The 26,460-nt window shown below is 43.2% G+C and overlaps 1 protein-coding gene across 1 annotated transcript in view; it reads right to left on the bottom strand.

The window, feature by feature from the left end:
* The window catches only part of FRMD4B (FERM domain containing 4B), a 229,029-nt gene that overhangs the window by 147,725 nt on the left and 54,844 nt on the right, over nucleotides 1–26,460 (bottom strand). Inside the window, exon 2 of the mRNA XM_035106673.3 lies at nucleotides 18,216–18,343. The gene's annotated coding sequence lies outside the window, so the exon portion shown is untranslated. The remainder of the gene's footprint in view (nucleotides 1–18,215; nucleotides 18,344–26,460) is intronic.

Here is a 26,460-nt window from a genome sequence, read left to right as displayed (position 1 = left end):
CATGCCGGTAAGAAAACAGCAATAGTTTTACTGAAGGAGTGGTGACCTTATGCACCCCCAAATAAATACTGAGTTGAATCCAAAATACCCCTGGCATTTCCTTACATATAAATAAAAAAAGAGGCTGCTTCCCAAAATCACATTTTGAAGCCAAAGATACTTTCATGGAACACCTAACACATCAGAATGAAAAACTGGGCTAAAAAAAAGTCCGAGACTAATGCAAAGTTCTGCCTTTAGGCAACAGCAGCAGGAACAACAACAAATCAAATGCACAGAGATTGGATTGGTAGTGGTACATATGAAAAGGATCTTGGAATCGTAGTTATTGACAAGCTGGACATGAATCAGCTGTGTGATGCAGCTGCAAAAGAGGTAGATGCGTTTTTAGGCTGCATTAATAGAACCACTTCCATAGTGATGTATGGAAGTGAGAGCTGGACCATAAAGAAGGCTGATCGGCGAAGAATTGATGCTTTTGAATTATGGTGCTGGAGGAGACTCTTGAGAGTCCCGTGGACTGCAAGAAGACCAAACCTATCAATTCTGAAGGAAATCAGCCCTGAGTGCTCACTGGAAGGACAGATCCTGAAGCTGAGGCTCCAATACTTTGGCCACCTCATGAGAAGAGAAGACTCCCTGGAAAAGACCCTGATGTTGGGAAAGATGGAGGGCACTAGGAGAAGGGGATGTCAGAGGACGAGATGGTTGGACAGTGTTCTTGAAGCTACCAACATGAGTTTGACCAAGCTGCGGGAGGCAGTGCAAGACAGGAGTGCCTGGCGTGCTATGGTCCATGGGGTCACAAAGAGTCGGACACGACTAAATGACTAAACAACAACAATAGAACCACAGATTCAGGGCACGCCAAGAGTTCATCTAACCCAGCATCCTGTCCTCACAGTGGTCAAACGGATGCTTATGGGAAGCTCACAAGCAGGACCTGAGCTTAAGAGCCCTCTTTCCTCCTGTAGTTCCCTGCAACTGGTATTCAAAAGCACACTTCCTCCTTCTGTGGAGGCAGACCATCGCCAGCTTTGAGCCCAATTTGGTGATCCTGATCAGGCCCAGATTCGAGCTAGACCCAACCAGACCCTAAACTGATCTCTGGGGCCTTGCACAGCCCTACCTGTTATGGCCTTGACATACACCTTTATTAAACACGCAGCAAGCTGTGGTAGATACGGTAGAAGATGCAGGCAGAGAGTCTCTCCTACATCATTTCCTTCTTCCCCATTGCCCTGGGTGCTTAGTCACATGTTTAATACCGGTAGCTTCCCTGCTTTTGACTGCTCCAGATCACTCCAGGTAGACTCAATCCAATCTGATCTGAGGTCATCTGGGGGTGTCTTGAACCACTCTGGGCAGATCCCGGTTTCCATCTGGGATCAGGATATGTCCTGATTAGTAACCACGCTGAAGCTGGGAGACTAGAGAGGTGAGGATGGGCTTTTGGGTGTTTTTAGTTGGGTTTGCCAACCAGGAGGCCTCTTTCTGCCTGCCTATCATAGAAGCTGATGTTAGGTATTCCTACCAGCAAAGGGGGTCTGAAGCTAAATATGCACAGGACTGGTCTCTGAAGTTCTGTGTTCTAATCCCGAATTCTGGGGCTCTGTGCAAGTTGTAGCCCTTCATAATCAGTCAAATGCTTTTTTTTTAAGTACAAAGTCGTTGCAGTTCTTATCTCATTTATCCTCACACAACATTCCTGTGAAGTCAGCAAGGTGTCTAAAATCACAGAAAAGCACGGATTGGACTCTCTCAATCAGGCATCACAGCATAGCGTATCACAACCTAAAATGTTTTGTTTTGTTTTTGCCCAGCCTTCATTAAACTTTTTTTTAACATAACGATTGCTTCATAGAGCTTAGAATAATACCACAGAGGCTTGAACTTTATAGGCACCCCCCCCCAACAATTCGTTTATGAAACACTGCAATCATTTTTAATAGTCACACACAGAATAGTAACTATTTTAGTAATGGAACTCCAAGTCCCAAGCATTATTTCAACACTTATTATATTTAACCGTGCTTTTGCTCACTGAATTTCAACAGGAGTGCGAAAGAACATCTGCACTATGACAACTAAGATTCTCAAAAAAAAAAAAAGAACTAGCTAGCATATAAAAATACATACCACTTTATTGTACATAATAGCCCAAGCGTCTTTAAGCCAAAATATAAATCAGACAAAATGCAGGGGTTGGGGGGGGGGGCTTTGAGATATAATTTCAATTGTTTTAATTCTAGGGTCAACATATAATTGTTTTAAAAAGAATAAATAATATATATTTTCCACCCTGATGCTCTCAGCTCACATTTCCAAAGGTCAGTCCTGAATAATCTTTGCGCTTAGCAGTCATCAGCATACAAACAGCCAATAGTTTTGCAGGTGTTGATAAAAAAACCAAGGCTGGGAGTATTTAAGCAGAGACCAGGTGGCAATCTGCTATCAGAGGTGCTGCACTTGCATTGAGCAAGGGGTTGAACTAGTTGACCTCCAAGGACCCTTCCAATTGTCCAGTCCTTTGGTTTTCTATCCAGCCAAATCACTTCATATGGGGAATGACTTCCAAGAGTGCTCCTGCCTCTTCTCCCGCTAGGTACCTCCCAAATCTGCTCTGGGAGAGAAAGAAGGGAACTTCAGCTGCACTTGTGGAAGTTTTCTCCATACGGAGAATGTATACAACCTTAGGATTCTATCATTTTCAGCTTCCCCTCACCAGTCTGACATGATGCTCTGCTTCCCTTGCCATGCTATTAGATAGCTGCAACACTGTAAGGTCAGGCACCAGTGTTTCTGCTTTTAATCTATATTCTGGGATGCTGGTTAGAAAGAAATGCAAATTCCAAAAACACCTGGCTAATTTTTTTTTTTTGCCTTGGCTTTCCAAATGGTTCAGGAGGTGGTGACTGAGGTTAGAAAAGGGAGAATTAAATCTACCACTTTGAATTTTTGAATATGTCTTGCAGACATACCTGCTTTCAGTGTGAAGCATTTAAGAGTAGTCTACTAATGAGGAATGCCTGGGAGTCCCAGCCTGCTCAGCTTTGACACACACACACACACACACACTGGTATGATCAAATCACCTACTTGGGACTATTTTACAAAAAGGGAAGAAACTTCTGGTGATATTCTGAAGGCAAAGTGCGTTGAAAATGGACTGTGCTCAATTCTGTTGAAAGTGAGCGAGCGTCATTACACGTTATGTCATAAAGTGATATGTGAGTGAATAAGGAGGATGGAAAAGCATTAAAGTACAAGACAAAGGAGCATGCAACATAAGGAAAGGTTGAACATTTAAGTACAGAGAAAATTGTGTTAAATCCCAACTATAACCGATGTGAAAGGGAGGTTTTAAGGTAGAGTGTCCTCAAGCAGAATTCCTGGATGTTCAGGTGACGTACAAAGGGCATGGATTTTAGTGCAAAGAATCCCCACCCCACCTCTGGATTTCTGCAAAAGAGAAACCACAGAAACCTCTGGGTTTGGCAAAAGCTCAGACCACGAATATCAGGCATGTACGTAAAGTTTGTAAATAGACAAAGGAAAGAAGGAAGCGAAGAGAAATTGAATTAGGATTCTTAGGTAAAACTAACATACCTGTAGTCATTTTGGGTACTGGTACATTTTAGAGAGGATTATTTAGCTTTGATGGAGGTCACTCACCTCTTTCTACAGATCAGTCTTAAAAGGACTCTTGAGAGCAATGCTTCTCTGTGTCTCTCGTTAGAAGATGGACATCTTATACAAAACAGTAGGGGGAAAATAGTGGGATAATCAGAAGATGGCAAGGGCTTATTATAACCATATCTTTATTCTTCAGGGGAGAAAAAAAGGGCTGTCAATTGGAGACATGCCCTACTTTGAAAAGACCTGGAGAGAAACAGCTGCTACATATCATTTTTTTTCAGGCAGTTTGAACAAAAGACTAAGATCTTTAGCCAAGGAAAAATCTTGTAAGACACAAGTTCAAGGGGACTACACTTTAAAAATAACTCAGTGTGTTTCATTAAGTCTCGCAAAATAGTACAACTATAGAAGAGCAGTGAAAGACAGAACAAGAGATAGATGATAGATTAGATAGAGAGGGGGGAAGGAGAAGGAAAGGAAATGGATTCTAACTGAAGTCTGGTAATATTTTTAAGCTAACATTTGCAGGGAACAGAGGATGGAAGGCAGGAGACAATTGTTAAAAATCTGATCTGGGTATTTCATTAGTATAGAATCCGATGGAGAGGCAGATTAGACTGAAGTTCAGCACCCACCCACCCCAGCCACCCAATCCACCCCGGTTAAGATTGGCCATGGGGGGCACCAGGTACATACAGCTGTCTCCTCCCACACTTTGCTGCAATTTTGCATGGCCCTCCTCAGCATCTGCCTAATGGTATTCTGTTGCAGATTTGGGGTGCCATGAAGGGGCAAAATAGTGTTAGTATGTAACAATGTTATTCTTGTATTTTTAACTCAAATGATACAAAACGGTACTGTACCTGTGAGATTTTCTGCCTCGGGGCAAAAAAAAAACTTGGGCTTTGTTACTGTGCCATTTGTTGCACTGCCTCAGGCAGCAAAAAGTCTTGGTGGGCTGGCCTCTCTAGAAAAGTATGGTAATAAGATTCATGTGGCAACGCATGGCTAGCATAGTGTGCAAACACATTTAGATACCATACATTTTAAATTGTTAATCCTCTGCAGTTGGTGTCAAACCCTGAATTAGCTATTACATCCATTTGGGAGCAAAGAAAATTGGGGCACTAATACTTCATTCATCTTTAAACATTGTGACACGTTATTTCTTGATAAGCAGATTGTTTTACACTCTGAGCACAAAAGCAGGCCAGGTAGTTAACTAGCCTTAACGTACTCTAGTTCCATGTTCAATTGCATATATTGGAATACAAAATGGCCTTCCTGTGTTGGGTTACTTAGCCACCAGTGAGGCACAACAGCAGTTAAACCATCAGATCATTTGGCATCAAGGCTCAAATCACCAACCATCTCCCATGCACATCATTACCCCTAGAGTTCAGGTATATTATGAAAAGCCGACAGATCCTATCATTTGTTGAATAAAGTACATTCCCTTATCTCTCCATGTTTGCCAAGCCATTTCCCTTCCCTAAGTATTTTGGTGGAATTACCCTTGTTTTGAAGCCATCATGCAACAGCTTCCAAACACATTGCTCCTGTTCCTTAGAGTCCCCACCACCAACACCGCCCACTGCCTATGACAGGATGTAACACTTATGTGCTCACTCCCATTGATGCACATCATTATTGACACATTTCTTAGACAGAACGAAGTGCAAAAGAACCAGCCCAGGAGTTCTGCCTCATGAATGACTAAGAGGAAAACAGAACTCCTTATCAGTTAGATGGCTACTGTCTGCAGCACAATTTCTTGGTGCCCAGGACTGCCTGATACCGATGAGATCATAAGGAAGTGACATTTTCTCAGTGTGAATGGCACAAGCATGCACACTCTTCTTTGAAACAAAAGCAAGCTGCATAATACAGTAGGGGGGAAATGATCACTTCAGCCCAGCAAGACTGCTTATCAAACTTCTAGTCCAGATAAGAGTTCAGCTGATATGAGACATGTTTAAGTCCTGGGTGCAGAATCTCTGCAAAAAGGCTGCCCAATTCTTTCCTGAGTGTAATCCTCTCCTGCCATGGCAAAGAGAATAACACTCAGTGAAGGCACACTCTTCAACAGGCAAAGGTGCCTTCAGGCTTTCTTAACTGCCCAATAAGTACAGTTGTTTACTTGCTTTATAGAATTACAGAGTTGGGAGGGTTCCTAAGGCTCATCTAGTCCAGCCCCCTACAATGCAGGGGCTGAAGAATCCCTGGCAGATGGCCAGCCAACCTCTGTTTAAAAACCTCCAGAGTCTACCACTTCCTTCGTAGGCATTTTGTTCCACTGTTGCCAACAGCTCTTACTGTCAGGACCTTCTTCCTAATGTTCAGCCAGAATCTCCTTTCCTCTAATTTGAATCAATTGGCTCGGGTTCTACCCTGTGACAGCCCTTCAGTCATTTGAAGATGGCTATCGTATCACTCTTCCCTTCAGTAGAAACCTTGTACTCCACCCTTCCTGTGTATTTGCATCACATGGAGTGGCTGACAGCAATTAAAAACAAATATTCTGTTCTCGGGAATTCTGTAGCAAATATTCTGTTCTTGGGAACTCCCCTCCCTGTCGTATTTCTGCAGAATTGTAGAATATACACACTGCAACACATTTAGACTGCCTTCACAATATCAGTTCTGCTCTCACTGAAAAGTGAAGCCTGCATTTTATTTTATTTGGGGGGAGCATTTTATAGATGCACCAAAATTATCCTGAACTCTATCAAAAAAGTTACAAAATGCACTCCTAAGCAGATATTAGCATTGGCCATAAAATTCAGTGAAGCACACTTGAAATCGATTAGACTTACAGGACAACCCTCTGCATGCTTACTCAGAATCAAGTGCCACTATGCTCAATGGAGCTTGCTCCCTCATAAGTGAGTATAGGATTGAAGGTATAAAAAAGATTAATTGTGTTGTGGCAGCCATGTCCCTCCCCCTCCCTTGCCCTAAACAAAAGAAATTCAAACCATATGATGTGAGTTTGCTGACTGCTCTCAACTGAGTAGGGGTTGCAGTTTGCTGTTAATTTTCTAATCCCCCCCCAACTGCTTCCAGCTAATTTCTGGTTACGGGTTTCTCTGGCGATCTCTCTGATAAGTCACTGTGAAATAACCTCAAAGGGATTGACAACAGGAGATGATCCTACTGGGGGTCTTTTGTACCCAGTGGGGTACATCTGAGAGACCCAGGAGGTGCCCTTGGTATTTCGAAGAGGTATAAAATATCAAAGGGAGGTGAAAGCAGCCAGGTAATTATATCTGCACGAAGTATTTTCATGGCTGAAACAGAATACTGGAGCCCAAGAGCTAGCCTGAGTTTATTATCATTATTATTTTACATCTTCATTAATCTGTGGAAAGTGAATTGCAGAGTGATCTAAAATGATATGCAAAGAAAGGCTCCCCACTAGGAAGCTGATAGTAACCTCCCACCTGTTTTAATGACATTGTTTATCTGTATTGGAATTCTGAGATATTTCTTGTTCCAACACATTTATAACAGCCTCCCACAGCTTGGTGCCCTACAGATGTTGCCAGACTACAGTTCCTATAATCCCTGGCTATTGGCTCTGTTGGCTGGGGCTGATAGGACCTTTATTCCTAAATATATGGGCTGGCACGAAGTGGGGGGGTCACCAGCATAGCTAGGGGGGGCTGGGGAGTATGGACCACACTGGGCAACCACTGGCGAGAGCCAGTGTGGTGTAGTGGTTAAGAGTGGTAGACTCGTAATCTGGGGAACCGGGTTTGCGTCTCCGCTCCTCCACATGTAGCTGCTGAGTGACCTTGGGCTAGTCACACTTCTCTGAAGTCTCTCAGCCCCACTCAACTCATAGAGTGTTTGTTGTGGGGGAGGAAGGGAAAGGAGAATGTTAGCTGCTTTGAGACTCCTTCGGGTAGTGATAAAGTGGGATATCAAATCCAAACTACTACTACTACTACTACTACTACTACTACTACTACTACTCCTCTTCTTCTTCTTCTTCTTCTTCTTCTTCTTCTTCTTCTTCTTCTTCTTCTTCTTCTTCTTCTTCTTCTTCTTCTTCCCATAGGGCTGGCACTTACCGGGGGGGGCGGGGCTGCAGAGTGCCCAAGCCACACGTCCATCCTGGGAGTGACGTGGTGGCTCGGGTGCCTGCAGGTAACACACCACCTGAAAAAGCAGTATAGGGCTTGCATTTGTCTGCATATGAGAAGTGTGACGGAGGCAGAGCCTGAAAGGGCCTCAGTTCACTTCCAGTCCCCGTTGGAACAAGTTTCTCAGTAAGGTCACATCTACCATATGTTTAAAGTGCATGGCTTTCCCCAAAGAACCCTGGGGACTGTAGTTCGTTAAGGGTGCTGGGAATTGCAAATCTGCAAAGGCTACTACAGTTCTCATCATTCCCACGGAGCAACCATGTGCTTTAAATGTGTGTTGAATGTGGTTTAAATGTATGGAGTGGATATGACCTGAGTATTCTTCTTGGAGCTGTGACAACTCCAACCTTGCTGCATACGACCAGGAAAGGACAATTTGCCATTTTTGCTCTGCAACCTGCCAACTAAGGATAATATTTGATGCATCTAGTCTGCAATTTGCCTCAAGACTTTTTCTTATATTCACATTAAGACTGGAATATATTGGTAGGAAGTTTGGTCTGGTGTTTTTAGAAAAGGAAATTGTCAGTATATTTTGAACACGGTCAGAAAATGTCCACATTTTTCATCTCCCACGTGCAGTCAATGGCCTATGGTGATTATGAACTAATGCAGTTTTAAGACTAGTCATGGCACATAATTATCCTTTTTTCTTTTCTTTGTAAAACTAATAAGGTATTAGCACAATGCAAGTTTGACAGGCTAGCGGGGGGAAGTCAATAATGATTTAAGATCTGGAGAAGCAGTGAATCGATAGACATTGTTTATTACAGCAGATTAAAGTTGGCATAAATGTTCCTCCGATGTACAGCAAACATCTAGAAATCAGACCTCAGCATTATTGGGGGCATTTGACCACGGAAGAGAAAATGACTCAGCTTGCAAAGAGCAATTCAACACTCATCTCCATTCCATAGGGCTCTGAACTTTATTCAGCTATAGCATATTCATCAAAAAGTTTGAAAACATCTGTGGGAATGAGCAAATTAGAATATGGCAAAAAAATGTTTTATTGTGGATCGTCTTATTTTGAGATTTAATGGGTTGTAAACCGCTTTGAGGTGTTCTCTTTAAAATATGGTAGAAAAAAGTGGCATAGAAATGACATTACTGTAATAATAATAATAATAATAATAATAATAATAATAATAATAATAATAAATAAAAGCTTTGAGTCCTGCAGAATGGTTGAACATCTGAACACATGCACCCCGGTCCAGTACTCTGTCTACATGCTTTGTTCTTGCTAAGCTTGAATCATATTAATTTTTTTCTCAGGGCTACTTCGGTTAAAAATCAGACTGGAAATCTAGTGCAATGGAGTCTTCATTTAGCTTTCCACATTGTATGGATAGTAATGGTAGAAGCAGCATCAGCTTTCTACCACCCTAACTTATGCTTTCTCCAATTAGGAGTGCCAAGAGCTACAGCCAGCTCACTTAAAAATAGTGCTTACACAAAATGTTCCACCAGGAGATGGGTTTTCGAAAGTATTCAAGTGATTTGCTTTCCAGGGGGAATGAAACCCCTGCAATGATTAATCTCAGTGTGGGAAATGTCTGTGCTATCTCACTGATGGAGATAAATAGAGATGTGACCAGGGCAGCAATTATATGGAAATGGTTCCTATGACTGGTCCATAATTTCAGCCTTACCCAACTACCTCTTTGCTTCTTCCTTCGGCCCTTGAACCCACTTCTGCTTTCATTCTAATACACCCATTGCTTCTATACCCTCTCATCTTCCCATTCCCCGCCTCTTCCCCATCTGCTTTCCTCCATCTCTTTCTTTTCATCTCTTTCCTCTCAATGACCATTTCCAAATTGTTCCGATTTTCCATTTTCCTCACCCCAGTGCATTCATATGTTTCTTGTGCACCCCATTCAACTATTTAACTTGTACACTCCAGTACACAGCTGGTCAACCCTCTACTGCCCAGTTCAGAAGGATCCAACCTGATGCCCTCCATATGTTTTGGACCAGCCATAGCCAACATGACCAGTGGACAAGGCTGAGAGAGTTGTCATTCAAAATATCTAGAGGGTACCATATTGGCTACCTAGACTAGATCTTTCACACTGACATTTTCTCCTACCGGTAAATCATTGGATCATGTATCCTACAACAGAGCAGCGAGCTTCATTTCTATTATCTCTGAGCTTCTGTGAGATTGCAGCAGCTCAGCCAATGGCCCGAGAGTCCTCAAAGTTTGCAACTTGCCCTTCCCTCATATTTTTTCCTTAAAAACAATAGCCTCATTTCCCCCTACTTAAGAACAATAATACCAATGTGATTCTTTTGAGCAAAAATGGATGTGCTGTGTGCTTTAACTGGAACCTCAATTCATCTGTCTACAAATGTGGTAAATGCCCTAAAGTGGTATCTCCACTATGTGTGTGTATGTGAAATTTATTATTGTTGTTGTTTAATAAACTTGTATACTGTCCTTCAATGGAAATGATCAGGGAGGTTTACAATCAAAGCTATACACACCCATGTACAACAGCAAGTGGGTTGTTGTTGAAAGAGCTACATTACCCTAACATTACCACAGTTGTTCAGCGTTTTCCCTAACACACTAGGCAGGCAGAGGAAATGTGTATCTCAAAACTGAACTGTTCATAGAGAGTTGAGCTTCCTGCCATTCCAGGATCAAGGAAGGGGAAAGCAGGAAAGTCCCACCTCCAGATTCATTCATTTATTCTTCCTAAGATGGGTGGAGGGCAGGAACACAGGAACAACCAGATGTTAGATCTTTGACTCCCACTATGTGCTACTAAGGGCAAATGAAATGTTACATTGACGTGGGGTAATTGCATTGCCAATTTAGAACAATGCACACTAATGGGCAAAGACAATTTTAAAAAAAATTCTGCTGGGCAATGGACTGGCATCATCATCAGCCTTATCCAGTGGGAATTGTGACATTTGGAAATGTCGAAAAACAAACCCTCAAACCTGGACAGAACACACACACACACGCCAGTGAGAAAGGATGTTGGAGAAGGAAACTCTAGAGGTGGGGTGGTCAGCCCTGCCCATATTCGCTGTGGTAGTTTAGATGAGTCAGCCTAGAGAGAGGAAAGGAAGACATTGGAGCCACACCAAAAAGAAAGGAAAAGGGTAGAGGTGAAATCAAACTTACCCACCAGAATGATGAACAGACTGGTGAGAGTGGCATTCAAGAGAAAGCAACTTTTGGTACTGCACAAAATATGGGGGGTTTCAAAAGCTGTATATGACCTAGATTAATTTCCACTGATGTAATTCTCTATTTTTTGTTCTCCTGATGGTTTCTTGCAGGAGAATGATTTGCAGATGGATGGATGAGCTGCCTCCCTGGCAACAGTGTTGTCTCAGATGATGTTAGGAAATAGGAAGGGTCTACCTGTAATCCGTGATCGTTGCTTCATACAGGGACATTCAGCCCCCGCTGCCCCAGATAATCAGAAAAAGAAGATGGCTGTTGTACTCAAGGCAGACTGGTTTTCCTCTAGTGTCCTATACTTCTTAACTGTGACCCTAGAATTGTAGAGTTGGACCCTGAGGCTCATCTAGGTCCAACCCCTCCTGCAATGCAGGTGATCAATGACTAGGTCTTAGATTTCTTTCTTATTCAAAATAAAAAAATTCCTTCAGTAGCACCTTAAAGACCAACTAAGTTTTTATTTTGGTATGAGCTTTCGTGTGCATGCACACTTCGTCAGATACTCTTGAAACAGAAGAGCCAGACCCTTATGTATATACAGAGGGTGGGGGGTGGGTGGGAATAAGATTGTGCGAACTTATAGCTTTGTTTATTTGCCCATTTGATATGGAGCTGGCAAAAACATGTCTGAAAAGCATGGAACATTCAACATGTCTGCCTTGAGCCCTCCAACCCTTAAAAATTCTTCTAGCTCTTCATGAGAAAAGGCAACTGTGGTCCTGACATTCTGCCCACCCCCTTCCTCCACTTGTTGTGGTGGGCAAGATTCCAGCAGTGCCACACAGCAGATGTGGGGGGGGAGGGCAGGAAGGGGAAATGAATGGGTGGGAGAAAGCCACACCTACCTTCTTTCCTCTCGCATAGAGAGATTTAAAGCTATAGTAACAGTTCTCCAGGCTGCAACCGGGCAACTCTGCCTGTGACCTCTACAGCGGCTTGGGCATGCTTGGTGCTACCGGTACTACCCTAAATGTCACTAGAGCAAGAACCGAAGTGGAACTAAAGCCGCATAGCATCACATAGATATAGATAATATATACGTTTCAAAGTGTTGGTGTTGATCTTTAAAGCCCTTAATGGATTTGGCTCTGTACTCCTGAAGGAGCATCTCCACACACATTGTTCAGTCCGGCCACTGAGGTCTAGCTCCAAGGACCTTCTGGCTGTTCCCTCACTGCGAGAATTGAAGTTACAAGGAACCCGGCAGAGGGAACGCCCTCCCATCAGATGTCAAAGAGATAACCAATTGCATGGTTTTCAGAAGACATCTGAAGGCAGCCCTGTATCGGGACGCTTTTAACGTGTGGTGTTCTGTTGTGTTGCTGTTGTAGTGTTGTTGCATATACCCTATTGGGAGCATCCCAGTCAGGTGGGCAGGGTACAAAATAAATAAATAAACATAAACATATAAAGTAATATAATTCTTGATTGGTGACTGCAGAGCAAAAGGGACCAAACATTTAATCAAGAAAGGGCAGGCAAACGATGTAGTAGGCAGAGAAGGAGCAGGTGGGGGAAAGAATAAAAACGAACAGGGATTTAATAAGAGACTGTGAAGTCCAAATGCTTAGACTCGTTTTTGGAATCTGTGTTTATTGATCAAGTGTGCAGCCTGGACTCTTCCATACTTTAATTACTGAGATTTTCATATATATATTGCTATTACAATGAGCAACTTACACGGCCTGTCTGTTACTCAGGTCTGATCCTTCTTTTGCCAATAGATTGTAAAGGAACAACTGTTCTCCTTAGAGAGAACATAAGGTGAGCAGGGCCTGTCAGAGGAAGCCATTTGGAAAAGGAAGAGGATGTCTGGCAGCAAAGCACAAATGCTCATACAGGGGCCATTTAGGCAGCCATAGGAAGGCAGCCTGACACTTCAAAGTTCCTTGCTATTCACACAAGTGAGCCAAATGAATGACACCCATGGCTCTAGAGAAGCTGCTGCTACTAATAATAATAATAATAATAATAATAATTCATAAATTTATTTATACCCCGCCCATCTGGCCAGGTTTCCCCAGCCACACTGGGCAGCTCCCAACAGAATTTTAATAGCACGATAAAACATTCAAACATTAAAAACTTCCCTAAACAGAGTTGCCTTCAGATGTCTTCAAAAGTCAGATAGTTGTTTATTTCCTTCACATCTGAAGGGAGGATGTTCCACAGGACAGGCACCACTACCAAGAAGGCCCTCTGCCTGGTTCCCTCTAACTTCGCTTCTCTCAGTGAGGGAACCGCCAGAAGGCCCTCAGAGTTGGACCTCTGTGTCCAGGCTGAGCGATGGGGGTGGAGATGCTCCTTCAGGTAAACTGGGCCAAGCCCAGTTACTGTAGAAACTAAAGCACATCCACCAACAAAAGAAGAGTGGCAGATGAAACTGATGGACTATGCCGAGTTGGCAAAATTAACTAGGAAAATTCAGAACCAGCAAGACCAGACTTTCCTGAAAGACTGGAAGAAATTTATGATGTATTTGAAAGACAATTGTAATCAATTGACATCGCTTGTAGGGTTGCAAGAGCTTTTGTAAGGAGAACCATACGAATTATTACGAAAGAGGACTAAGAAGGAGTTCATGTAGGATATGGATTCTATAGCAATAACTATTAAAATAAAATGCAAAATCAGAAAGAAAGTCGAAGTTGACGGAAGTCTCAGGCTGTGATAGGCGAAGGTTGTTTGTTGTATAGGATGGGATGTTTGGAAAATATGTGCAAAAACCAATAAAAATTATATATATATATTTTAAAAAGAAACTAAAGAGCATCCAGAACTTCACATGGCTCATTGAAAAAGATGCAGGCTCCCCCTTATGAGAGGGAAGGAAATATTAGTATCCACATGTTGCACTTCAGAGATGCACATGGGGTGCTGGTCAGAAACTACATTACCCAGCAGGCCAATCCAGAGTCCAGCACAGGGGCAAATGGGCCATCCTCTCTATGGAGAGGACTGGTCCCTTTCTCCTCCGAATCTCTGTCCTTCTACACTAAACAGTGGTGACAGTTGTCTGGGCCATCAGTAAATGACAAGGGGGCACCCGAAAGAGATCCTGCTCTCTTACACGTGTATTACGTTAGCCTCAGGGTTGCCAAACCATTTGGAGCCTTATTAATGATGATACATTTATTCTTACTGTATTTCCCCCCCCCCCAAAAAATGGTCAAAATAACTCTTAAATAGATGGTTGAATATTTTCATTTACCTATGTTTGTTTTACAACTTTTTATCCATAATTGGTACAACACAGAACAAGTCTCTGATAGCCTTCAGGATGTCAAGAATAGGTTTCCCAAGGTAGACCACGTTCTGCAATATGATACATGGCTTTATTTTATTTTATTTTTATTACCCTGTGCCCTGAACAGGACAAGGAAGAGGAAAACAAAGCAGACTGAACATAAAATGAAGAACAACCCAATTTCCCGTAGTAAGGCTCTGCCATTTGGAATGCAATCGATATGTCTCCATCGTGGAATTATGCATCCGCCCTCCACTACATCACACTGCAGGATCACGCCATCTGTTACCTGGCCAGGTATCTCCTGGTGGCACTTGCTGCAAAGATTTGCAGTTATGTTCCTTTTAGCTCACCACTGAGATTATGAGAATGGATGGTTTTTGCCATTAGAGGCAGGGCACCTGTCACTAGCATACAAGACATTTGGGATGCTGCCTAGTGGCAAGTGGGTAACAGCTTAGTTATTCTCTGGCATATGGGATATAATGTGCATAATGCCAACTCTAATGAATAGTGCTTGATGGTGCTGCACGTCCAGAGAAGACTGCAGAAGCAAATTTTCCAGCCGTTTGTTTGTCAAGATGGAATGCATTAATACCAGCTGTTTCATTTCCAAGTAGTCGGTATTTCAATACTGTATATGATTGTTCCAGTGATGACTTTTTTGGTGTGTGTGTGTGTGTTCTTTTCAACCACAAGCAGGCAACCCCAACACCTCACCCCCACCAACCCATTCTTCTATCCCATCACAAATCTTTAATTCTCCTTGTTTTGTTTCCTCCTTATTTTCTGCAGCTTTAAAAAGCTTTTTAATGCTTTTTCTATCGGCTGGATGTATCTTGTTTTATAAATACAAATGGATTCACCACCCCCCTTCATTTTTTCCTGGTTCTACAGTTTTCAGAGTGGGATAAGGTTTTCTCTGAGCTGTCTGAGAACAAAATGGTAAGCCTGAGCCGTGTGTGTGTGTGTGTGTGTGTGTGTGTGTGTGTGTACATCACACACTAGCTTAAGAAAGGAATGGCTTTGTGGCTTTCCAGAGCATTAGCTGAATTGGTCTGTTATAATTTTTAATCCTCCGTATGCTTATTTTATAGTAGCCCCATCAAACCGAGTGACGTTTACTTCTGAGTACAGTCATAACTTGGAAGTCGAATGGAATCTGTTATGGAAGTCTGTTCAACTTCCAAAGCATTCAAAAACCAAAGTGCGGCTTCTGATTGGCTACAGGAAGCTCCTGCAGCCAATCGGAAGCCGCAGAAGCCCTGTTGAACATTTGGCTTCCAAAAGAACGTTCGAAAACCGAAACAGTCACTTCTGGGTTTCAAACGTTCAGGAGCCAAAATGCTCGAGAACTAGGCTGTTCAAAAACCAAGGTATGACTGCACATGAGAAGAGCTGTGCTGGATCAGACCACAAGCTCATCTAGTCCACAAAAGGGAACACTATCATCAGCGGCGGAGCTTTATGCTCTGTCACTGGGGGTGGAGAGCAGGTGTGCTGCCCCCAGTGACGTGGCGCGCGTTCTGGGGGCAGGACGCGTCGCGCACAGGGGCGGGACACACATTTTTGGGGCGGGGCGGGCAGCAGCGATGGCGCCCCTGGGATCGCGTCGCTCAGGGCGCACCGCCCCTATCTTCCTACGCCCCTGGCTATCAATGGCTACTAGCTATAACTCCCTCCAGTGAATAGCACTTGCTGGGAATCACAAGCAGGGACAGTACCGCTGCACTCAGATCCTGCTTGCAGACCTTCCATAGGCATCCGGCTGGCCACTGTGAGACAAGGATGAAAGCAAGATGGGCCTTCAGTCTAATCCAGCAGGGCTCTTCTTATGACTAAGGGCCCCTCCAGACTGTGAGTATACATTGCAACATATCACAGACACCATAATGGGGCATTCATACAGGACACATTGTTCTACTTTATTAGTTGTTCTGCAATAATCCCCCAGTGCTATTGCATTATTGCTGTCTGGAGGGGCAGTCTTGCACTTTAATGCAACAAAAAGGGAGCAATTAAAATAAACAGAACACTTGTAGTATAAAAAGTAACAGGATTTTATCAGGAAACTATGAGACATGCAAACTATGAGACATTGGAAACAAAGCAGTGCGCCTTTCCCCGAAACCTTTGCAGGCACAAACAGTATTGAAAGCAAGACTGCATTCAACCGCCCTAATGCCACCATCAAGCACAAATAATCATGAATGCACAATCAAGCACAAATAATCATGAATGCACAATGAAAAGGATGTGAACTGACCTAAAGACTGGTGTATGTAACACACTTTTAAAAACTACCTTGATCCTATTTTAAGATTTAAAAAATGTAGGAATGAAGTTGGCTGGAAGTTCTCTAAAATGGATACAGACAGTGGTCACTCTCCTTTTCAATAATTTCGGAATGAACTTCCATGTAAGAGTTAGAAAGGTCAGGTTTCAAGATGAGATGGCCTCATAGATGCTGCTAAATCCATTCCACTGAAGACCCATTCCATTCCATTCCGTGCAGGTGAGAAGCACAGCAGCCCACCAGAGGAGCTATTCTGTTCCTCGTGCTCCCTCTGGTGGTCATGCCACACAATTAAAATAGAAGAACCCAGATCTGTGGTGAGTGGGGCAGGATTGACATTTTTACAGAGAGTCTCCAAGGGTGAAAAGCAGAATGTGTACGTTAGGTGTAGTTCTGGAATTCTTTTTCCTTCTGGATTTTGGGGGGAAAAATGCAATAGAGCCGCTTAAGGATGCAATTTGAAATGAAAAAGCTAGCACCAATGATCCTTTTTCCTTGCACCCCTGTTACCCCCAGGTTCTTTGCCATCACTGGGAGGAAAAAACAACAACCAAATGCCTCTTAATCTCCTGCATTGGTCTTCTGCGCCAGACTGAGGTCTGCATTGCACAGTTTGTGCAGGGGAAAGACCAAAAGAGAAATCATTGACCTATGCATAATGTGTTGTTTCTTCCCTGGGACCAGCAGTGCAGAATGGACGTGGCCAGAGAGGTGCAAGGATGTGGAAGAGAGATGTGTATGATGCAGATATATCAGTGTCCCTTATTCTTTGCTCAACACCAGCTCAGTCAAACAATAATTTTAATTTGAAGTTAAAATGGGTTTTGGAACCTTTGCTCGACATCCGTATATTCCAGGGGTGATAATCTACAACAGCCAGCAGACCGAGTAGGGCAGTGAGGCGGACCTATGACACGCGTGTCAGACGTGACATGCAGAGCCCTCACTGCTGGCATGCGCCCCATCGGCCCATTCACGCTGTTGTTGTTGTTTTTCCCCCATTTGTTCTCCCACTCCTCCTACAGCTTGTCTCCACTGTTAAAACCCAGATTCTTTTTTGTTGTTGCTGTTGTTGTTGCTGCTGGTAGCCAGAGATTGGTTTTTTAACCCCTTCTGTGCTGCTTTTTTCTGGCGCTTTGGCAAACCATGATTGGGTGTAACAGCATTCATTTTTTAACCTGTTCTGTGCTGGTTTTTTTGGCGCTTTGGCAGACTATGTCGGTGCTGCGTGTTAGTTCCAGCGAAGGTATTATTCGTCATTTATTTCTGTTCTCTTTCCCCCCCCAAAAAAAGCGCAGCAGCTTTGGGGCATCCCCCCCAAAAAAAGCAAAGCAACTTTTTCACCCCCTCCAAAAAAAAACCTCCAAAACTTTGGTCATCAGCTCCCCTCAAAAAGCTCAACAACTCTGGGCACTTTGTGATAAATAAGGGTTTTTTGGTTTGGTTTGGTTAAATAATTAGTTTTTGGTTTATATACTGTATATTAATATACAGTTATATATTACAATTATACATTTTTGTTATTTAAACTATAAATATCGCAAAATTATGATTTTTTTCTCTCGAAGTGACACACCACCTGAGTTATGCTCAGTTTTTTGGTGAATTTTGACACACCAAGCTCAAAAGGTTGCCCATCACTGGAGTAGGGGAAACTTTTGTGCTGATTCCTACCTTTATCTCAGAGAACAGCCTCCTCTCTACTTGACCCTCACTGCAATGGTTTTCAGCCTTCCATTATTACATGAACACTTCTTCACCCTTCTCACTCCTTCCTCCCATCTTTTCCTGTATCCATCTTCCTGTAAGGAGAAGAAAAAAATGTCAAGGGCACATAAATTCCGTTCAGCAGAACAACCTTTTTCAACATGGTGCCGTCTAAATGCTTTGAACTACAACTCCCAGCATTCCCAGCTACCATGTGCATAGAAGTTGTAGTTCAAAACATCTGGAGCATGGGTAGGCAAACTAAGGCCTGGGGACTGGATCCGGCCCAATCGCCTTCTAAATCTGGCCCGTGGACAGTCCGGGAATCAGCGTGTTTTTACATGAGTAGAATGTGTGCTTTTATTTAAAATGCATTTCTGGGTTATTTGTGGGGCATAGGAATTCATTCATCTTTCCCCCCCAAAATATAGTCCGCCCCCCCCACAAGGTCTGAAAAAGTTTGCTGACCCATGATCTGGAGAGTACCAGGTTGTTGAAGGCTGAGGACTGTATCCAATAGTGAAGGCACTTGCAGAAAACACATTTTTGCAAGTTGTGGGAATGAGCTTCGTGTTGCTCATGAGCAAGTGGCATTCCAAGGAATTAATGGGGAACATCACCAAATGTTTCTGTTTGTGTTCTCACGACATTGATGTGGCCAGGCTGTCACATAATGCTCATGGGTAGCTTGAAAGAGCATATTCTGGGCTGTATTCAATGGTGGCTTTGCAGCTGGTGGAAAGCACTGACTTTTGCACAATTCTGGGCATCCAGATTTCACCAGTCTCGCCCTTCCCACCACTGCCTTACTAAGCTGCCCCTGAAGTTTGGGAAACCCTTTGATACCAATATGAGATATAGTGGCAGAGGGATGCAGCACGTAGCACTAAGGGAACTGATGGACCATCTTTGCTCTGCCAAGTGAACGAAGTGATAATTAGCATCAAGAATGAGGGGGAAAAATAAAGCAGAGGTGGGATACTGTTTTTGATAGGATTCCTAGTTCACACTAGCACCTTAAACGTTAACACTTCCTTGCAAGGTTGTTTGCGTTTTGAATTAATACCTAAAGGTTGCATTGCAGCTAAGGGAAGAGCTGCTGTTAAAATCTCAGCGTGTTTTACAGGTTGTACCCATGAATTCAGAAATAAGCAACGCTGAGTTCAATGGAATCTAACTATGCACAGGATTGCAGCCATGCCACCGTGTCTGATCAGGGAATGTGAAGGCAGGCCTCCTCAGCCAAATTTCAACCTGCAAACTACTTCACCAGCTCACTATTCTATGATGGGAATTTACCTACAACTGTCACCGTATATGAAATTAATTGCCATTGCAGAAGCTCACAGAAGAACCAATGTCCTTTAAATGGAAGCCAAATACAAACTAAATTAGCATTAGCCACCCCAGCCCATTGGAAACACAATCCCTTCATGATAAAGTCTGCAGAAAGGTCTCTGCTGACACCATTCAGCACAGATCTAAAACTAGGAAGGAATCTAGAAAATGGGGTTGTTTCACTGTGTGTATAACAGGACTGTAGAAATAACTGCTTCAAATGATGTAAAATTCAATCTACAGGGAAATCAGGAGGAAAGGGTCCTTATGGGGGCTAAAATGCATATAAATTGTAAAAACACGAATAAAACAAATGAAACGGATATGCCAAGATAAAATAAGTTCCACCCTGGAACAGGGCTGTAAACTTCCACTCTCTAGAGTTAATGGCAAATTTGTAGCTGAGTAAGAAATGGGGCCGAATATTTGATACGTGTCTGTTTTGAGGTGGTCATTTCCTCTGCCTAAATGGTCCATAGTAATAGAACGGCAGAAGTGGCCTGAAGCTCATATGTCCAAATTGCCTGCCACGAGGAATCTCAGGATTATTTCTACCAAAGCATGCAGAGTATATGATAGGAAAAAAGGGAGAGGGGAAAAGACTCCAGACACCAGTAGAAGGGGGCGGGGGAAGTGGAAGAAAATGAAAAAGAAGGAACGGTCTTTGATGAAGAAGGCAGATGGGCAAACAATCGCTGGTAAACAGTCTGGGACTTCTGTTCATAGTAATTAGGGAGACGCTCTAACGAAGTGGAGCCCTAACCAGGGACAAAGGATGGCAGAGCACAAGAGGTGGCATGTTTTGCATCAGCTATGCACCAGGGGGCAGAATATGCAAAACTACAATTTTACTAGTTTAAGCATGTTTTTTGCGTTTTTTGAAAAATGAAAGAAAGTGGGGGAAAGTTATGCGCAGGTTCGTCCTTTGCAACTATGCCCCAGGAGTTTGTAAATAAAAAAGGACGCATTCAATGTCAACTGAAAATTTATAACATCTCTGACAAATCTGTCCTTTTGTTTTCTTTCCGTTTCCAGTTCCTTCGTTGGGACACACATTACAAGCACACACTCAGCCTTTCTTTCTCAGCTGTGAGCATTAACACAATTGCTTTACAATAAATGACACTGACCCCTTCATGGATCACTGCCTTGTCGTGGCGAAGGGGCTTAAATAACTTAGAGAAGTTATGTTTTGACCAAACGTGATCCACCTAGAGAAGGAATTGGCAAGCCACTCCAGTATCCCTGCCAAGAAAACTCTATGGACAAAGACAACAGGCATATAAAAGTTATGACACTGGAAGATGAGCCCCTCAGGTCGGAAGGCGTCCAACATGCTACTGAGGAAGAGCGGAGGACAAGTACAAGTAGATTCAGAGCTGATGAAGCGGCTGGGCCAAAGCCGAAAGGACGCTCAGTTGCGGATATGCCTGGAAGCGAAAGGAAAGTCCGATGCTGTAAAGAAAAATATTGCATAGGAACCTGGAATGTAAGAACCATGGATAATGGTAAGCTGGATGTGGTGAAAAATGAGATGGCAAGAATAAATATTGACATCCTGGGCATCAGTGAACTAAAATGGAAGGGAATGGGTGAATTCAGTTCGGGTGACTATCATATCTACTACTGTGGGCAAGAATCCCGTAGAAGAAATGGAGTGGCCCTCATAGTCAACAAAAGAGTGGCAAAAGCTGTAATGGGATGCAATCTCAAAAATGACAGAATGATCTCGTTACGAATCCAAGGCAGACCTTTTAACATCACAGTAATCCAAGTTTATGCACCAACTACCGGTGCTGAAGAAAGTGAAATTGACCAGTTCTATGAAGACTTACAACACCTTCTAGAAATGACACCAAAGAAGGATGTTCTTCTCATTACAGGGGATTGGAATGCTAAAGTAGGGAATCAAGAGATAAAAGGAACAACTGGCAAGTTTGGCCTTAGAGTTCAAAATGAAGCAGGGCAAAGGCTAATAGAGTTCTGTCAAGAGAACAAGCTGGTCATCACAAACACTCTTTCCCAACAACACAAGAGATGACTCTACACATGGATATCACCAAATGGACAGCATCGAAATCAGATTGATTATATTCTCTGCAGCCAAAGATGGAGAAGCTCTATACAGTCAGCAAAAACAAGACCTGGAGCTGACTGTAACTCAGATCATCAGCTTCTTATAGCAAAATTCCAGCTTAAACTGAAGAAAGTAGGAAAAACCACTGGGCCAGTAAGATACAATCTAAATCAAATCCCTTATGAATACACAGTGGAAGTGAGGAACAAGTTTAAGGATTTAGATTTGGTGGACAGAGTGCCTGAAGAACTATGGATGGAGGCTCGTAACATTATACAGGAGGCAGCAACGAAAACCATCCCAAGGAAAAGGAAATGCAAGAAAGCAAAATGGCTGTCCAACGAGGCCTTACAAATAGCGGAGGAGAGGAGGCAAGCAAAATGCAAGGGAGATAGGGAAAGATACAGGAAACTGAATGCAGATTTCCAAAAAATAGCAAGGAGAGACAAGAGGGTCTTCTTAAATGAGCAATGCAAAGAAATAGAGGAAAACAATAGAATGGGGAAAACCAGAGATCTGTTCAAGAAAATTGGAGATATGAAAGGAACATTTCGTACAAAGATTACCATAATAAAGGACAAAAGTGGTAAGGACCTAACAGAAGCAGAAGACATCAAGAAGAGGTGGCAAGAATACACAGAGGAATTATACCAGAAAGATATGGAGGTCTCGTACACCTCAGGTAGTGTGGTTGCTGACCTTGAGCCAGACATCTTGGAGAGTGAAGTCAAATGGGCCTTAGAAAGCATTGCTAATAACAAGGCCAGTGGAAGTGATGATATTCCAGCTGAACTATTTAAAATTTTAAAAGATGATGCTGTTAAGGTGCTATACCCAATATGCCAGCAAGTTTGGAAAACTCAGCAATGGCCAGAGGATTGGAGAAGATCAGTCTACATCCCAATTCCAAAGAAGGGCAGTGCCAAAGAATGCTCCAACTACCGCACAATTGCGCTCATTTCACACGCTAGCAAGGTTATGCTTAAAATTCTACAAGGCAGGCTTAGGCAGTATGTGGACCGAGAACTCCCAGAAGTGCAAGCTGGATTTCGAAGGGGCAGAGGAACCAGAGACCAAATAGCAAACATGCGCTGGATTATGGAGAAAGCTAGAGAGTTCCAGAAAAACGTCTACTTCTGCTTCATTGACTATGCAAAAGCCTTTGACTGTGTCGACCACAGCAAACTATGGCAAGTTCTTAAAGAAATGGGAGTGCCTGATCACCTCATCTGTCTCCTGAGAAATCTCTATGTGGGACAAGAAGCTACAGTTAGAACTGGATATGGAACAACTGATTGGTTCAAAATTGGGAAAGGAGTACGACAAGGATGTATATTGTCTCCCTGCTTATTTAACTTATATGCAGAATTCATCATGCGAAAGGCTGGACTAGATGAATCCCAAGCCGGAATTAAGATTGCCGGAAGAAATATCAACAACCTCAGATATGCAGATGACACAACCTTGATGGCAGAAAGCGAGGAGGAATTAAAGAACCTTTTAATGAGGGTGAAAGAGGAGAGCGCAAAATATGGTCTGAAGCTCAACATCAAAAAAACCAAGATCATGGCCACTGGTCCCATCACCTCCTGGCAAATAGAAGGAGAAGAAATGGAGGCAGTGAGAGATTTTACTTTCTTGGGCTCCTTGATCACTGCAGATGGTGACAGCAGTCACGAAATTAAAAGACGCCTGCTTCTTGGGAGAAAAGCAATGACAAACCTAGACAGCATGTTAAAAAGCAGAGACATCACCTTGCCTACAAAGGTCCGTATAGTTAAAGCTATGGTTTTCCCAGTAGTGATGTATGGAAGTGAGAGCTGGACCATAAAGAAGGCTGATCGCCGAAGAATTGATGCTTTTGAATTATGGTGCTGGAGGAGACTCTTGAGAGTCCCATGGACTGCAAGAAGATCAAACCTATCCATTCTTAAGGAAATCAGCCCTGAGTGCTCACTGGAAGGACAGATCGTGAAGCTGAGGCTCCAATACTTTGGCCACCTCATGAGAAGAGAAGAATCCTTGGAAAAGACCTTGATGTTGGGAAAGATGGAGGGCACTAGGAGAAGGGGACGACAGAGGACGAGATGGTTGGACAGTGTTCTCGAAGCTACGAACATGAGTTTGACCAAACTGCGGGAGGCAGTGGAAGACAGGAGTGCCTGGCGTGCTATGGTCCATAGGGTCACGAAGAGTCGGACACGACTAAACGACTAAACAACAACAAAATGACACTGAATGTTAGATTATTTTCAGTGCCATCCTAGGCATGCTTGTTCAATGCGTCCGACTTCCTGGTAAGCATGTATAGTATAGCACTGCAGCCTAAACGACCCTGGACCAGACCATGAAGTAATATTTAGCAAGCACATCTAACAATTTCCTGCAACTGCAAAGCAACAATGAAATATAAACACGGGTAGCTCTGCAAGTCCCCCACTCCAGTGTCAGCCATGAACTCACTGGATTAGCCATTTTAGCCTTATCTGTAAATGCAGTTGTCACGCAGAGACTCGCTTAGTGATAATAGAACATCAAGTGATGATTTCTTCTATGGGAGTATCAACCACCACAGATCAAACATCACAAAAAAGACATACTCTCAGACTAAAGTGATGTTTCTATCTTGCTGAAGTTAAGCAGGTGTGGCTTTGGTCAGTGGCTGGATGGGTACCCCATGTAAGATAACTTACCTGGGAACCCCATGTAAGATAACTTGAGTTCCATTGCGGAAGAAAGGTGGGATGCATATGAAGCAAACAAACAAACAAACAAAGCAGAGTAGTCATAGCCAAATGCTTGCCAATTGATGCAGATTTCCATGTTTAGCCAAATCTGTCACGAAGTCAATGAGATGACTCTGATGCAATGCCAAACCATGGTTTGTTTCGATGGCTAAACCAGCAACATCTGAGAAACGATCTTTGAGTAGCTGTCAAACCAGGATCAGAAATTAGTTTGGCACCAGTTTGCAAACCATAGTTGGTTTGTAATTCCACCTGAACCAATCAGCCATGGACTGGGACATTTATTTTCATGCTGTTTGGGTGGCCTCCTGGAGTTCTCGAGGAAAGAAAGGGGAGACCACACAATCCATGGTTTGTCTATATGTTTGGAACACGAACTATGGTTTGTTGCCTAAACGATGGTCAGCAAAAAACATGGTTTGGCAATACAGCTGATCTAATCCATAGTAGTGTTACTGAATGATGTTCGTATATTGTGCAAATCGTCTCTTCCAATAGCTTCCTAAGTAGACAACAGTTAAGCAACTGCAGTATAGGTCAATTTACACCTAGTTTTAGAGTTAATACGAAGAATGCATTCCAACTTGCATTACAGTTGTGCATCTTTAGCATTGCATTGTGCCACAATCCTAAAAGCACTGCGCAGAGTTCAAAGGTTTGGCAATACTGTACAATTCATCACATAGCCATGCTGGCATTCCCTAATAAATTTGTGTGGCTTTATGATAAGAAGGAAGCATGATAGCTCAGTTGCTTAGAGTGTGGTGCTGTGAACACCAAGGCTGCAAGTTCGATCCCCAGAAGGGACAGCTACATATTCCCACATTGCAGGTTGGACTAGATGATCCTCAGGGTCCCTTTCAACTCTGATCTATGATTCTACGATCATCAACAACACCGAGGAAAAGCACCGAAAGCTCATTGATAAGCTATTGGCTCTGGTTTTATTTTCTGGCTCCCACCAAGCAAAAGTGATAAAAAAGGGAAACTGCAGAATTAAGTCATGCCTTATCTTGAATTAAGAACAATAGGTTTCACGCGGCGTTAATCCCAGCAATTCAGCTCCCCTTTAAATCACATGGGACATATATTGAGAAACAGGGCCATAATCCACTCTGACTGCCATCCCAAATCTTTGCCGAGCGAGACTTTGCCAGGTTTTAATAGCTTCTCACAGAAGTAATAATTTACAGCAGTAGGTAATCAAGAGACGTGTGGCAGAGGAGATGAGAAAATGGCATTACGCTGGTACTTTTATTCCAGTCAATTCTGTTTAACAGCTAGCCATCCTACCCCAGGCTCTGACCAGCCGCAATCATTCCTTCTAATAGCAAATGCAATTGGCGAGTGCTGACGGGATTGCAGCCAAAAAATGAGGCTGCTGAGAAGAGAGAAGAGAGGGTATTGAGGTGCTTAGAGAAAGCTGGAGGTTTGAAGAAGGGTGTAAAATATTTTTTTAAAGGAAGCCCACCGGGGCAGGGGGGCGGTGGAAGGGCTGTGGCAGTGGAGAGCATGCAGCAGGGGCAAAGGCAGGGGTGCAGGTAATAGCAGCCTGTGTGTCTGGGCAGTGGGAGAGCAGGTGCTGACTGCGGTGCCAAGGGAGCAACAGTGGCAGGGAGATAGGAAAACAGGCAGGCTTTTCTGGCTTGCGGTTGGCATGCCTGGGAACTCCTCTTTCCCCTCCTGCACAGATTAAGAAAATATGAATGGACCACACCGCACACAAAAGAGGTTTTAATGTGCCTTCCAGCAATTGTACCTGCTTCCTTCCACACACAAGATCTGCAGGAGCGGGGGAACTAAAGCAGCAGCAGCAGCAGCAGCAGCAAGCCATGTGTTCAGTCACTACAGGGGATATGTATAGACCATGGGTAGGCAAACTAAAGCCAGATCCAGCCCACTCGCCTTCTAAATCTGGCCCTCAGACAGTCCAGGAATCAACATGTTTTTACATGAGTAGAATGTGCCCTTTTATTTAAAATGCATCTCTGGGTTATTTGTGGGGCATAGGAATTCGTTAATTCCCCCCCCCCAAAAAATATATAGTCGC

Source organism: Zootoca vivipara, chromosome 2, assembly GCF_965207765.1.
Source record: "Zootoca vivipara chromosome 2, rZooViv2.hap1.1, whole genome shotgun sequence".
NCBI lineage: Eukaryota > Metazoa > Chordata > Lepidosauria > Squamata > Lacertidae > Zootoca > Zootoca vivipara.
This window is presented reverse-complemented; position numbering and strand designations above follow the sequence as displayed.